This window comes from Emys orbicularis, chromosome 10 (genome assembly GCF_028017835.1).
Source record: "Emys orbicularis isolate rEmyOrb1 chromosome 10, rEmyOrb1.hap1, whole genome shotgun sequence".
Taxonomy (NCBI): domain Eukaryota; kingdom Metazoa; phylum Chordata; order Testudines; family Emydidae; genus Emys; species Emys orbicularis.
This window is the reverse complement of record NC_088692.1, coordinates 65,749,824-65,765,503: the sequence shown is the minus strand read 5'-3', so window position 1 is coordinate 65,765,503 and position 15,680 is coordinate 65,749,824.

Genomic DNA, 15,680 nt, shown 5'->3' with positions numbered 1-15,680 from the left:
TTATCCCAACTCACTGTTGTCATAATCTGTATCTAAATGGTGTCATGTAAGGTATCATATGCAAACTGTTAATACACTGGTCATTAATAGTATTGTGTGATGCATGTATGGGCAGCGTATAAAGAATTATAGGTCTGTGCTGGAAGTATGTTCTTAAAATGTTTGGCAAGCAGTGCATAAGCCCAGCCAGTCCTAGACAAAGAAATGTTGCTTCCTCTGCTTGACTGTCTTACCAGTGTAAACTGAGCAAGGTGAGGCCAGAAACAATTGAAGTATATTTACATATAAGGTAAATAAAGCCATCAAACTAGCAAGTAGATTGGTAAGTGGTCATCTCTTCATGATGGAGGCTGTATGTACAGGAAGCCTTCCTGCCTCTTGAAACAGAGATAATGGACTTTGGGAAATATAAGCAGAAACAGAGAGCCATTTTGGCAACCATCACCTCAGGGACACAAGAGGCCAGAGCTTGTGAAATCTGAGAAAGGTGGATCCTTTAACCAAAGGGGCCTGAAGGCTCAGGGAACTGACTATAGGTGAGAAACCTGCTTAAACAAAGATTGTAACTTGCTGAAGTTTTAGTCACCAGAAAGCATTTTTGTGTCTTGATTGTAACCTTTCATCTTTCACTCTTATTTGACATCACTTAAACCTATGTCCTCTGTTAATAAATGTATTGTTTTATTTCAAAATTATCTCATCACTGCTATATTGAAGTGAAATGTGGGTCTTCAGCTAACCTAACAGGCTGAGGTGTACTCTGTTTCTTTAGGGGAAGAGAACTTCTGTGAGTGTCCAGTGTGAGGGACTGAACACTGTAGGATGTCTCCAGGGAACTCAGCAGCTGGGATTAATTGACTTTTACCTGCAAGGCAAGGTTTGGAAGGCAGAGCCTGAAAGGTTTGCTGGCAAGGCAAACAAGCTGATGTATCAGGGAGCTGACACACAGCTTAGCAGTAGCAAATCTCGTTCATACTGAGGCAGAGCAGTAACATAGTGGCTCACAGTTCTGGGTGACCAGAGCAAGACATCCGAGTCCCCCCATTTTAGAGAGAGACAGAGGTGGAGCAACTTTCTTAAGCTTACTCAGGATATCTGTGGGCACAGCCAGGAACACAAGTCAGGTCTACGGACTCCTAGTTCTCTGCGCAGGTCAAAGTCCCTTCAACGTAATGCTTGGGATTTTCTATTTCAAGTGTAAGTCCTGACATTCAAAACATGTATTTTTAAAAGGTAAATGATGCATAAAACTCTGTCCCAATGAACACTTCTCTCCATCTCTCATCACGTGTGTAGCCTCTCAAACACTTAGAACAGCAAAATCACTCATTTCCAATTTACAGCTCTCCTGGACTAAGAGCACACAAGGTGATATTCTTGGCCTACTAAGAGCAGCAGAAGCCCATCTACTGAGATCCAGTTTGACAGAGCTTATTCCCACTGCAGTTTTTTTTAATGTTTATTTTGTTTAAAATGTTGAGGTTTATCTTAATACTCTTAAAGGCAATGGCATAATCACACTGTCTCTGGCACTCCGGTAGCTACGGGATCAACTTCTCACTAAACCAGAAAAAATAGCAAGAAAAATCATCAACATTTCAGCAAATTCCAAGTCAAATTATCAATGTTTACAACTCTTTTTATTCACTTTTTGCAAATATTCTAGCAAGCTAAAAACTTAACTAGGTCAGGCATGAGGTGGTTTGGCAGAGCTGAGTGAACAATTTAAACAAATTTTAAAGGAGAATGAATTTTGGGCCAGTTCCCAAGATTCATTTAATCATGCAGTAAAATTAGATTCATGCCTATTTTGATTCATTTATTGGGCAAAGATAATTTAATAAAGGTTGGGACATCCAATCAGGAAATGGCCACTACATGATTTAGGTGACTACTCAGAGTGTGAACAACACATCCAAGGTCTTGAATACAAGAAAGAATGCAGAGATGAGTTTGTGAGCAATCCATTGACTTGTAAATATTGCTGTTTGTAGACACTTCCCAAAAGGGAAAAAAAATTAATTTTGCTAAATCGGATGTTTAAAACTTTTCACTCAACTCTGCCAAAACACCTCAAGCTTGACCAATAAAACCCTTTTCATTCAAGCTCTGGGCTTCACAGGATCAGACTTACAGTCCAGCCGCACAAAAATTACAGGGACAGATTCCAGGCATAGGCATAAAAGGTGTTTTAGGGCTCCATGTCCTGGAGTCATTTGACATCAAAATCTCAGCTTTCGTTTTTTAAATATTGTGTTCCTAGCCTTCATGCTTGTGAAGAAAAGCCAGACAATGTGAACTGAGTGCAACTGCTGCAGCAACTCTGCAAACAACCTGAAGCAATAGCTCTAAGAGGTGGGAATTACCCCATTTACCTCTGAAATTGCCGACTGTGTCCTCAGCATAGAGCTGTGGGGAAGGAAAGGCCCTTGCTGCCACTACTGCATCATGGATTTACGGAAATGATATTGGTGGCAAGGTCCCTCACACACACAGAGTCCTCCCTCCTCCTGTCTCAACCCTTGCCCACCTGAAGACAGGGAGATGATGTCCAGGGAGAATGCAAAGTACCAGCCAAACCAAACAGAGCAGCAGTGGATTCCCCACAAGACAGCATGGACCCTCAGTGACTAACACCTCAAGCAGCAGCACGGCCATGCTGGTCTGTGCTTAATGCCCTAAGATTGCTCTAATCTGGCCCTGGCCCAGTGACAGTCACTACCTCTATTGCCATAGACTTCTTAAAGTCAATAGTCTTGCGTGAATGAGAATCACATTAGGATGTTTGAATCTCCATAGTCCAGAGGGTACTCATGTACTGCATGCCAGATAATGCTGAGTGAACTATTTGCAACAAACCTCAAATTCCAGGCACCAGCACATATCCTGGATACAAATCCACCCAGATGCAAGAGGAAGGAGCAGAAACAGAAAAGCAGGCCACCAAGTTCCACTTGACATCTAAGCTAAGCATTGGCTCCTTAGGTTTGTTGGAGAAAAAATATTAAAAACGGGGGCATGTAGGAATTTGCCTTGGTAGCTGACTTTCAAGCTAGAGACCAGACCACCATGAAAGCAAGCCTGCAGGAGTTGGTTTGTCAGCCCCTTGTGGACTGAACTAGACCCAGCATGGTCTGTACAGCTCTATTGTTGAGCTTTCTCTCAGGGGACTTGAGAAGTCTGCTTCTTAAGACCCCAAACATTCAATCTAAAAAGCATCTATGGCTGGAAATATATACTTGGAACAAGCAGCAGTCTGTTGTACAAAATTAACTTGAGGAGTTTCCACCAGACTCATCTTACCTACCGCAAGGGTCCCTCTAAAGAGCAAGCCCTTGGGAACATTTTACATAAGCAGAGGGATTGTAACTCCAACTTCTTTAGACATGGGTGGGAATTTGTGACAACTTTTTTTGTGACCAATAAGCAGAGAGACTAGAAGAAATTCTTCACAAATGTCCTACCAAAGAACCACCATTAGGTGCGATGACAAAGAGGAGTTTTGTAGGTCTGCAAGCTTAGTTTACACCAGAAGAGCAGATGACAGGACTCGGTAAATAAGAGTATTTGTCAGCTCTACAAAGATCCTGCACTGATTCTAGATGCCAGGTGATAACTGTAAAGACAAACCATGGAAGCTCAGAACTACACACACAGCGCGCATCTACTTTTGTGCATCAGTTTGTTTCTTATTCAGCAGTGATTTCACAAATAAATCACGCTGAAATTAAGAGCTGGATCTGATATCCTCCTATATCCACCAATCCACATCTCCACTGCCACATAAATGTGTGCTACCTCTAAATGTAATAAAATGGCTGTTGCTTGACCTTTAAGAGTACTCTGAGAACATTTAAACAAATGATGCTTAATAAAACATCGGGAGACTTTAATGAGCTAAATAGACTATAAGAAGGCAAAGTCTAAATAAGATTTTATTTTATTTTTTTAAAGGACAAAATGTCCTGAAACTCAGCTTCCGTCCTGCCTTCTCAAGTCACTAGCTATTGTTTTATTACTCTCCATTAAGTAGTCCTCCTTATTTGTTCAAATCGTGATTTTAGTCAGGACACAGTCAATATATAAGGTTAAAATAAACTAATTTTACTGCATTTGGCAACCAACACTAAATCGTCCATTCTCCTTGATTTAAGCAGTTTGAATTCATGATGAATGATATTTTCAATTTTATTTCAGACTAATTACTACTTGTATTGAGGAAAAATAAGTTCATACATATTTCTCTTTGTATTTTATCCTTTTTTTAAAAATACATTCTTTAAAGAATGGGTAAACTCAGATTTAAACAAAAATGTCAGTAGTTGATTTATTTCTGCCTTCTGCCTATTTTAGTTGCATTTCAGAACAATCCATAACAAATTTAGGCTGGTGAAGGAGATTGAATTTTTTGAGACTGCAGTAGTAATTAAGAGGAATCAAACAGATGAGCTTGGAATAACCCTTACGGGGTTGGACCTATTATCGGTTGTCTATATTACTTTTTCAGCCTTGGTCGACACACTTAACTGGTTTAGGTTCCTTTATTTCACAAATGCACAGAGATTTACTGCATGTTCTAGGCTGCATTATTCAATTACTGCAGCATTAATACTATCTGAAACCAGTTAGCAATATTTGCTGCAATATACATGATCACTGGTGAAATAATGTACCCTGAGTAGTGTCAGATACCTCGTGAACGCGTTTTAATTATTTAAATACTGAATATGTCTGAAGTTAAAAGTATTGTACAATCTTTTTACTATTTGTGTTGAGTAATTATTAAATAATTTTAAATTTATAATATAATTTAATTTTTATTTTTTTTATTTTTAATTGCCAAAATAATCTTTACTAATTATAACTGCTTCAGTTCGAAACAAATTTATAGAATTACAATTGGCCAGAAAAATTCTAAGTAAAAATGTTTCCTTTTTCCAGTATTAGAAAATGCAGCTCTCACATAACCATGCATGAGAAAATGATTTCCTGTAAAGAAAGTCTGCAATAATTCAACACACCATTCCATTACCTGTGAAGTAGTAATTCTCACACTTTTTCATAGCGTAGTAATCACTCTATAGGAAAATAAAACCCAGATTTGTTCCCTGTATCATGTACAAAAGGAGACCTGGAAGGTTTTTTTAAAAGAAACAAAAGTTGTCTGTTTTACATCTAGGAATTCAGATCTTATCTAACACCAGAAGGTTCCACAGACAACTACATGGCAACAGCACAAGGACCAAGGAAGAAAACCTGACAGAGAGGAAAGTGATTTTCATCCCAACTGCTTAACACTTTGTTTTGTTTGCTTGTGGTAAGCCCTACTGACTAGAACACTTCACTAAAGCTCCCATGGCTAAAGACTTCTCACCCCACCCCATCCCCCAACTCATACACATGACATCCTCAATGAGTGGTCCAGCAAGAACAGGGAGGGCCAGTCTTAACATCTGATATTTATGAAGAAAAGACTAAAGAGAAAACAACACTTTCAGACCTTTACATATTATAAAGACATAAAAAGTCGCTGGTCAACTTTAAAATACAGATCCTCTTGTGGACAACTAAACTTCAACCTCATATTTCTGTGAGAATGAAGTGCTTAGTTACATAAAGTTATAATATTAGGGAAGATATAGTGGGAAAAGTTGAAAACAAATTCACTTTAATGTGATAGGTGCACATGCTTGGTTATGACCCTCAGTAATGTATCCATCTATTTATTTCATCTTCAAGGAAGAGTGGGAGTTTACATTTATTAATGCCAAGTCTCCTTGCGGTCTCCACCACTAATCTCTCCAAGTCATTCTGCATTTTGGTGCTGTCTCCCTTTTTGTTACTCCTCCAATTTTGGTGATGGCTGTAAATTGTATTTCTGCTAAAGTTGCACCCTCGACACACCTGGCAAAGAAACACACCTGACAAAGAGAGAGAAAGAGAACAGAAGAGCTTTTTTCAAAATCAAATAAAGTTGGACCAAAATAAAACCCCACATTCTTTTAACCCTAACTTTTGAAGCAAGTATCACTGCTTAGAGACCAATGAGTCCTTCCCAATGGTGACAGAAGTCGCTCCACAGACCAGAGTATGAGAATTACTGATTTACGGAAACCACCTTTTCATGCACAGACCAAAAAGAGCAGGGTGAAAAACACCACAAAGCGGCAGCAGTAGAGCTTTTCAAGGTATACTACATAGTTCCATAAATAAATGACCATGATTACATTGAACGGTGTCTAAGAATTTATACCAAGTAATTTAAAATTTAACAAGAACATACACAACAGAATCCATTTAATCAGCACATCAGATGGATGGGCTTTCATCCCCATTAAACACCACCATTCAATAATTCAATAGAAATTCTTCTGCCTGAATGTGCTGCTCCAGCTCCTATGTCACTGGAGACACAAAGGTAATACAAATAATTAATGATAAGGCACACGTAGGGAATGAGCCACTTTATCCACAGGGACACTGACAGGGACACTGGGGAAGGTGTCTGATGCAGTAGAACATCCTGGGTTGTAGGTGTGGAAAGACCAAATCAGCACAAATAGGAGCAAAATAATTTATACCGGCCATCTGTTAGAAGTGAACAACTTTCACTTCCTCCTTTATTACAAATGAACAGAAAAATTATAAGAAGGGTTTATAGACCACAATACCACTAATCCCCATTAAGGGCTACTACCTGCCCTATTAATAGTGCTGCCATTAACTTCTGTTAGGGTTAAATCATTTCTTTGGAAGATGTCCCAATTCAAAGGATTACTATTTGCAGTTCCCCTCCCCACGATTATATCACTAATATGAAAAACGAATGAGAAACTGAAAAAGCATGTTGAAATACTAAGTTTACAGATTCACTACCGATAAAATCATTAGACCTCTCCAGTACTATGCACATTACAAATGTCAAAACAACAGAGCCCTGAAATTTACTTTTACCTACACAGTACATTAAGTGATGGGAAGGTTACTGATCAGTGGTGTCAATAGGCAATCTTCATCTGAAAACAGTCAGTTGTTTTTGATTTAAAGCTATTTTATAACCATGGCAGTTTTTTGTTTTTTTTTTAAAGAGAAGTGTAAATAAAACTATGTTACATATGTACACCCCTTTGTTATTAAAATCCCTATTTTCATTTTCTGCACAAGAAGTCTGGAGAAAATAGGCAGATCCATGTTTATTTTGTTTGGTAAAAATAAAGTTTGATGACTGAAACTTAGAAAAATATTTCCTAAAGTTACTTAAACATTTCTCCTGTTCATTCTACTATACTTTGTTTGGAAGATAGATGCACCCATCCATGTACTGTACAAGATAAACAAATTAAGAGTGCAATAGTTTGTTAGACTCTTGTAAACAACTAGCAAGATGAACTGCATACTGAAATTATGCATAATCTGCTGTTCATGCATAATAGATTTTTTCCATTGTATAATATTTAACCAACTGGCAATAATATCCGACTTGTATCACACTTAACTCCTAGCACCTTATGCAGTGTTCATATTAGATCTCAATATAAGCAAGGTCAGTAACGTAAATTGGAGAGCTTAAAATATATATATATATATATATGTAGAAGAAAGATGTGCCACTCATTAAATAGAATCCTTTCCTCATATTCAGTATGGAATTTAAAACCTAGGGCCAGATTCTGTGCTGTGCCGGAGACATGGCACAGAAGAGGTAGCCTAGAGCATTTCTCAAACTAGGGTCCGCGGACCACCTGGAGGTCCCCCAGGGGGTCCGCAGGCCTCACTGAGAAACTCCTGCCCCTCCCTCAACTCCCCCCGCTCCCCTAGGCATGCCTCCAGCACGCTGGGCAACCGGCTTACCTGTCCTGGCTCCCCGCCGCTCCTGGAAGCGGCGGTCACTTCCCTGCAGCCCTGGGGTGGGGGGCAAGGGGGTCTCCATGCACTGCCCCAGCCCAGAGCCCACACCCAAACTCCTTCCCAGAGCCCACAGCCCCTCCTGCACCCCAACCCCCTGCCAGGTGAAAGTGAGTGAGGGTGGGGAGAGAGGGAGTGACAGAGAGGGAGGATGAAGTGAGCGGGGGGCAGGGCCTCAGAGAAGGAGCAGGGTAGGGGCAGGGCAAGGGCTGAGCGGGGAGGCTGGGGGGGGTCCCTGAAAATTTTTAAATCAAAATGGGGGTCCTCAGGTTGCTAAAGTTTGAGAACCGCTGGCCTAGAGGAAGTGGTGGCAAAAGGTGGCTTTATACCACTTACACTCCAGGCTACTGAGGGGGTCAAAACAGCCCCTTAATTATCTATATTAAATTATCCTTGGAACGTCTCTAATTTACAGCAACAGCTGATTTGGAAATATTTCTACCCGACAAAATTTCTGACAAACAAAAAATCACTAAATTTTTTCTGTACAAATTTTCATGTTTCCCTCAAAAAACAAAAAATGTAGTGTCTGAACTCCTCCTCCCCTGGGCACTAGGCAAATTTACAATAGGCAGCATAGGGCTCCTTCATCAGTAGAATTTCTGCCAGTCTCTTATGGCTTATTTATTGCACCTTTACGTGTGTCTGTGTAGGTGCCAGAACTGGCCAACTGGTGTGTTGTTTAAATACTCAGTTCTAACTGAGGTGCTGTGTTTTGGATGACAGAGCCTGAGGCCATTACCAGTGGGGGGCTAAGCATGCTACTTTGGACAAGTTCTAACTGCAGTAACTACTTTCTACCTACGCAAAATTGCTCTTATAGGTTTAATTGGATAGAATATTATTCACTTCCTGTCCAATACAGTAACTCCTCACTTAACGTCCTCCCGGTTAACGTTGTTTCGTTGCTGATCAATTAGAGAACATTTGTTTAAGGTTGCACAATGCTCCCTTATAATGTTGTTTGGCAGCCGCTTGCTTTGTGCACTGCTTGCAGGAAGAGCAGCCTGTTGGAGCTAGTGGTGGGGGCTTGGAACCAGGGTGGATTAGCAGCCCCCCCATCAGCTCCCCTAAATTTCCTGTGCGGCAGCCACCCAGCAGGCTATCAATTGCTGGGCAGTTCAGCTGTCCCCCCCCCATTGCCATGTGCTACTCGGGCCCTCTGCCTTGAAGCTACTCCCGGGAGCCTCCTGCGGGGGGAGCGCGAAGAGGGGTGCTAATGTCAGGGTGTCCCCTCCCCCCACTCCTTTACCTCAGCCGCTGTCTCAACTTGCTGATCCACTTAAAAAGTCAGTGTACTTAGAATGGGGTCAGCACACTTAAAGGTGCAACACGTCTCTCTCACACACGCACACACGGTGTGTGTGTCTCTCTGCCACGCTGTGTCTCCTCCCTCCATCCATGCTGCCTTATAGAGTGTGAGGCTACATTAACAACGTGTTAACCCTTGAGGGCTCAGCCGAATGCTAGTTCATCATTTAGCAGCAAGGCATTCCCTGGGAAATATCCCACCCTCTGACTCCATCACCTCAACCAAGCTTCACAATCAACATTGCTGTGTACAGTATTAAATTGTGTTTAAAAATTAGTGTGTGTGTGTGTGTATATCTATATATTTATCTAGTTTTTTGTCTGGTGAAAAATATTTCCCTGGAACCTAACCCCCGCCCCATTTACATTAATTCTTATGGGGAAATTGGATTCGCTTAACATCATTTCACTTAAAGTAGCATTTTTCAGGAACATAACTGTACGGGAGTGTGATTTCTGAAGAACACGCATGTGTTGTACATTAATAGGTCTGTGTAGACCCTGCTGGCGAGTCTTAACGTAGAGTTGAGATAGTACTACTTTAGTGCACACTAGCAGGGTCTACACAGATCAGTTAATGTGAGTGCATTTCCCAACCAAGTAGACAAGCTATTAATAAAAAGGCTTTCAATCTGTAAATGAAAGGCAGTGCAATACTGTCAAATTTCTGAAAGTCAGAAGTGTGTTAGGTGAAACTGCTACAGGACAGGCTAGTTCTACAACAACTCAGAGTAGCACTTTTCATTTGTATATTTCAAGAGCACTTTATAATGGTGGATATAGTTACCCCCATTTTACAGATGGGGATACTGAGGCACAGAAGTGAAGTGACTTGCACAAGGTTACATAAAGCACAAGAAAGGCAGAATCAGGAATAGCACCCGCATCTCGACTCCCATTTTGGATCTTCACTGACCCACGACTCCTTTAGACAGACAATTATAGAAGATCTTAACAATCATGAATGAAAACTATTGCACAAAAACACACAAGTATGAACTCTTCCAATTGCCTCAGTTTAAAATGCCCACAGGTACCTAGTCTCATTTGTAGATAAATGGACAATAAAACTATGAATATATATTATACAATTTAATATACAAAACAGCTAATTTAAAACAAGTAATTGTAGGGTGAACACTGCAGAAATAAGCTGAGATTGTTCTTGAATAGCACCTGCCTTATACAACTAATATTTTACTCCATTTGATACTTAATTTTGAAGAGAATGAAACTTAGCATTTAGACTTTACATCCTCAAGGCTCTATACAAACAATTCTCACATGATTGTGAAATAAGGAAACATCCCACTTCATTAATGTTTATGAGACACTCGTATTATGGTGATAAATGGCACAAAGTACACAGATTTCAGAGATGGGGAAACTGAGGCAGAGAGGAAAAAGTAATTTTGCCCATTTCAATAGTGAAATTAGTGATAGAATTAGAATCCAAGAATTCATGACTCCCAATCCCAGGGTAAATGCTACTCATTGCTTAATTTAATCCTTTTAGGAACAAATATTCAAAAGGGTGTGCACAAAATGCGTTCCCTCTGGCAGATGCCAGATTTGCCCTTACAATGCACAAACTGATTTATAAGCACAAATTAGACTATTTGTGTGTCTAAATTGGAACATGCAAAAGTGCATGTGCACTATTTTTGCATGTGTCCATTTAAATACTTGGCCCTTTATTTGTAAACCATAAGAACATGCAAAAAATTAAATAGAATTTTGCTATTACAACTGGTATCATACAACACTGCAGTCAGGAACTAGCTCTGTAATATTACCAGAACAATTAATTTATTCCTATGTATGAATCATTTTGAAACCCTTTTTTCTTTCATTCTATACAGTAGCATTAGGCATAGCTTGAGCTGTAAATCTACTTTAGTGAGTTAGTGTTTATTGGGTAAAAAAGTGAATTTTTAATAGTCAAGCTCTCAAGAGAAAAATTCTTGCACAGATGGAGTTTAATATTAAAGCATATGTTTTATTTTAAAATATATGCTTTTAAGAATCTTTGCATAAGAAATTGGCCATACATACAAATATGATTTAATCATCTATCACTGTATTTTGGAGGCAATCATTCTTCCAGGAATATAACTCTGATTGATGATGTACTTTGAGCAAACCAGTACCTAAATTCCAAGAGAGAATTTGATTGTTGGTTTAACATGGATGAAAAAATATGGGTTAATTATTTAAAGTTGGTAAAACAGGTGCTATATTGCACAAGGCAATAAACGAGATGTGGGAAATAATCATGGACACTGAGACCCATGAGCAAGGCTGCGAGATGGTCACAGAGGTGCAGCACCACCAGGCTGCCCCCCACCAGCAACCACAGCATACACCCTGGGCCGCCCCCCACGAGCACCCATGGCACCCCCAGGAGGTCCCCTCCCCCGATTTAGTCAGGGGTATATAGTACAAGTCACGGACAGATCACAGGCCGTGAATTTTTGTTTACTGCCCATGACCTGTCCATGACTTTTACTACAAATGCACATGATTAAAATGTAGCCTTACCCATAAGCACTTAAAAAAAAGATTGAGCCCAGTGTTCTACCTTATATTCTCTCATTAAAGCAGGCTCTACCCTGCAAGCTGTGTGAGCTATTTCCGAATACACATGCTGTATATGCCTACAGATCCCTGGCAATACCATGATTTAATGAATTTACACCAGTATGTTCAGATATCTGGAGTTTGAAGCCAAGGTTCTTTAATAGCTTTCTTTCATGAATCCCTTTAAGTTTAGGATGGGGGGTGTCATAACTATAAAGGGAAGGGTAACAGCTCTCCTGTGTACAGTACTATAAAATCCCTCCTGGCCAGAGACTCCAAAATCCTTTTACCTGTAAAGGGTTAAGAAGCTCGGGTAACCTGGCTGACACCTGACCCAAAGGACCAATAAGGGGACAAGATACTTTCAAATCTTGGGGGGGGGGGGGGGGGGGAAGGCTTTTGTTTGTGCTCTTTGTTTTGGTTGTTGTTCGCTCTTGGGACTGAGAGGGACCAGACATCAATCCAGGTTCTCCACATCTTTCTAACCAAGTCTCTCATAATTCAAACTTGTAAGTAAACAGCCAGGCAAGGCGTATTAGTTTTCCTTTATTTTCTCAACTTGTAAATGTACCTTTTATTAGAGTGTTTATCTTTGTTTGCTGTACTTTGAACCTAAGACTAGAGGGGAGTCCTCTGAGCTCTTTAAGTTTGATTACCCTGTAAAGTTATTTTCCATACTGATTTTACAGAGATGATTTTTACCTTTTTCTTTAATTAAAAGCCTTCTTTTTAAGAACCTGATTGATTTGTCCTTGTTTTAGATCCAAGGGGGTTGGATCTGTATTCACCAGGAGTTGGTGGGAGAAAGGAGGGGGATGGTCAATTTCTCCTTGTTTTAGATCCAAAGGGGTTGGATCTGTATTCACCAGGAGTTGGTGGGAGAAAGGAGGGGGATGGTCAATTTCTCCTTGTTTTAAGATCCCAGGGGTTTGGATCTGTATTCACCAGGAGTTGGTGGGAGAAAGGAGGGGGATGGTTAATTTCTCCTTGTCTTAAGATCCAAGGGGTTTGGATCTGTATTCACCAGGGAATTGGTGAAAGGTTTCTCAAGGCTTCCCAGGGAAGGGAATTAGCTTTGGGAATGGTGGCAGCGGACCAGATCTAAGCTGGTAGTTAAGCTTAGAAGTCTTCATGCAGGCCCCCACAGTTGTACCCTAAAGTTCAAAGTGGGGATACAGCCTTGACGGGGGGGGAGGAGAAAGAGAGGAGGCTTTTAGAAATGTATCCTTTTGGAATCTAAAATTTTATTCAATAAGGTACCAAACTTGTCCTCAAGCATCTCAGGCAAAGTGAGAAGGGGGTGGGAGAATCAACTTTCCCAATGCACAGAGCTAAAGCAGAATCTAAAGTCTAAAAAAATTCTCTGCCCTAACGCACCACATATAAGGTTGGACTGCCCCTAAACTGCTGCTGCACACTGCTATATTGGGAACCCCTGTGCAACAGCAGGGGCTCCTAGCACCTCCCCTTCACTCCCAGCACAAAACTACACTAGTTCCATTTTCAGATGTTCTTTATACCTGTACAGGAAGGAAGCAAAATCTGAGCTTAAGTGCACCCTGAAGAAACTCCATACTATCCATCACCTATCATGAATTAGGTCCAACTTGCATGTCGCCAATATGGCCTGATGCACTCTGAATAGAAATGCTCCATAAAATTAAGCTCTACAGTGTTACAATAACTAAAGTATTACATCTAACCTGTGATGTCCTTTTTCCATTAACAATTTTTTCTAGTGCAAGTTCATTGTTATGGCAGATATCAAATTGAAAAACTAAAGTCTGGCCCACAGAAAACTAGCTTTGTTTGTATATCTAAAGAGAATCAGAATTTCCTTTTTAAAAACAGTACAGAAATAGTCACAGATCTGTAATCCAACTAATAAAATGAATCTCTGCTTTAAGTGTTGCTGTACCAGACAAGATAGGGTTTAAATCCTTTTCTTGTTTATAACTAGGACTTACCAGAGCCCTCGAGGCTCTTGCAGTGACTGCAGCCAGAGTCCTTGCAGTACCTGTCATCTTGGGAAGCAATTCCATCATCTTCAGCCCAGTATTAAAACAAATTACCTTTCTCCTGATTCAGTCACAAAAGCAAATTTTCTAAGAGAAAAATGACAATAGCTTTAGCAAGGCCTAGTCTTATTTACAACCTTTTTGGTAAAACCAGAGTGAATAAAAACCTCATAAAGCAGAACTTTTTCCTCTCAAAACAATAGCACCCAGTTTTCTCAGTCTTTTCCTGCAGGTTTCTGTAAGAATTCCCAAAAAGGTGAGTCCAGGGTCAGTGTATTTTTGTGCAACTGGAATCCCTTTATTAGTATATACTTTAGATCAGGCATCAAATTACAGCTTACAATTTTATTTTAACATATTTGATTATGTTCACTGTTTTGTTGCCCCGAACATACACAAGCTGCTTAATTTCTTATTTGATATCAGAAATGCAGCATTTTAAAGATCTAAACACATATAAAGGGATACTTAACTTGCCTGTGCACAATGCTCAAAAATGGACACACTTGTACCTTTCAAAGAGAAAATATTCTCTGCCTTGGTGGAGTCTGAGCACTCATCTTCATTCGGGAGTGTATTTTAGCATCTAACTGATTTCACCCTATCAGCATACGTTTCCTGGCTAATCTGGCAAATGATTTTGAGACAGTACTAAAAATCAGCACTTACACAGCAAATACAATTCATATCAGTCAGCCAAACACTGATCATTAGGTTTATGTGGCCACTATGTATCACACTTAGCAGAGCTTACAATTAAACTTTACCTTCATGTCCTAAACGCCTGTAATTGTTATTTATATAATTTTAAATATGTTTTAACAGCAGTGTGTTAGCGTTTAGAATACTCTAAATTGACATTTAATTCAAGTGGATCTACATTTTTGAATCCAGGCGCATCAGTATTCCCCACAGTCTCTTTCTGAACGTACAAACTGTAATTCTATTTTAATTTAAAAGAAACAGCATACAGGTATATACATTTTTGAAATAAGGTAGTTTTCCAATTGAATTTACCTCCTATTCATATCAGGAATGAAACTGCAAATTATGATTTTTCAGTGTAATTAGCAGTTACAAGGAAGTAAATAATACTTAAAGTGTTTTTGAAAGGCTTCCCTAATCATGGTGTAGGTAAACAGTTGTCCATTGAAAGTTATTTATCTGAGTGCAACACTGATAACACTTTGGATGAAGAAAATACTACTATGAATATCCAACATACCTAAACTTTAAAGCAACTTTTCTGTCAACATAATTACAAAAGCGTTAAGTTACATTATACATGGTAAAAAGTTCGATTTATTGCATGTTTGAACTAGCCTGGTTTTGTGGCACAGATTCGAGTTCCAGTGGTTATACAGGTGATGGTTCCAGTCTCCAAACTGGAAGCCACCATTCTATCGGCAGCCTTCTCCAAACAACAGTAAAACTTGCATCGGTGTTAGTTGCTCTAATAGACTATGCTAAATCAAGAAGAGTTCTTTTAAATATGGAAGGAAAAAACACACAAAAACACTTTCCGTTGTTACATTTTAAGCAGTCTATTTCCCCCTAGTGGGATATAGTAAAAAGCTAATGCTTCACTGCAGTAAATATAGACAAAATGTGATTCTGCCATCCCTTGTAGGTGCAAAGGTGCAATTTACCCACCACTGGAGGGGTACGGCATACCAAATTAGAAAAGCCTTGGACCAAAGTCTACTGAGGAAAACTGCCACTGAAGCCAATTATACCTTGAATTATTAGCTAGATAAAAAGGTAATTACGCTGTCCCTCCCTGGACAATAAAGAGGTATATATTATCTCAAATGAAAGGCTTTATGTTATGCATCACTGATAATAAGGTTTTGTATAATTACAGAA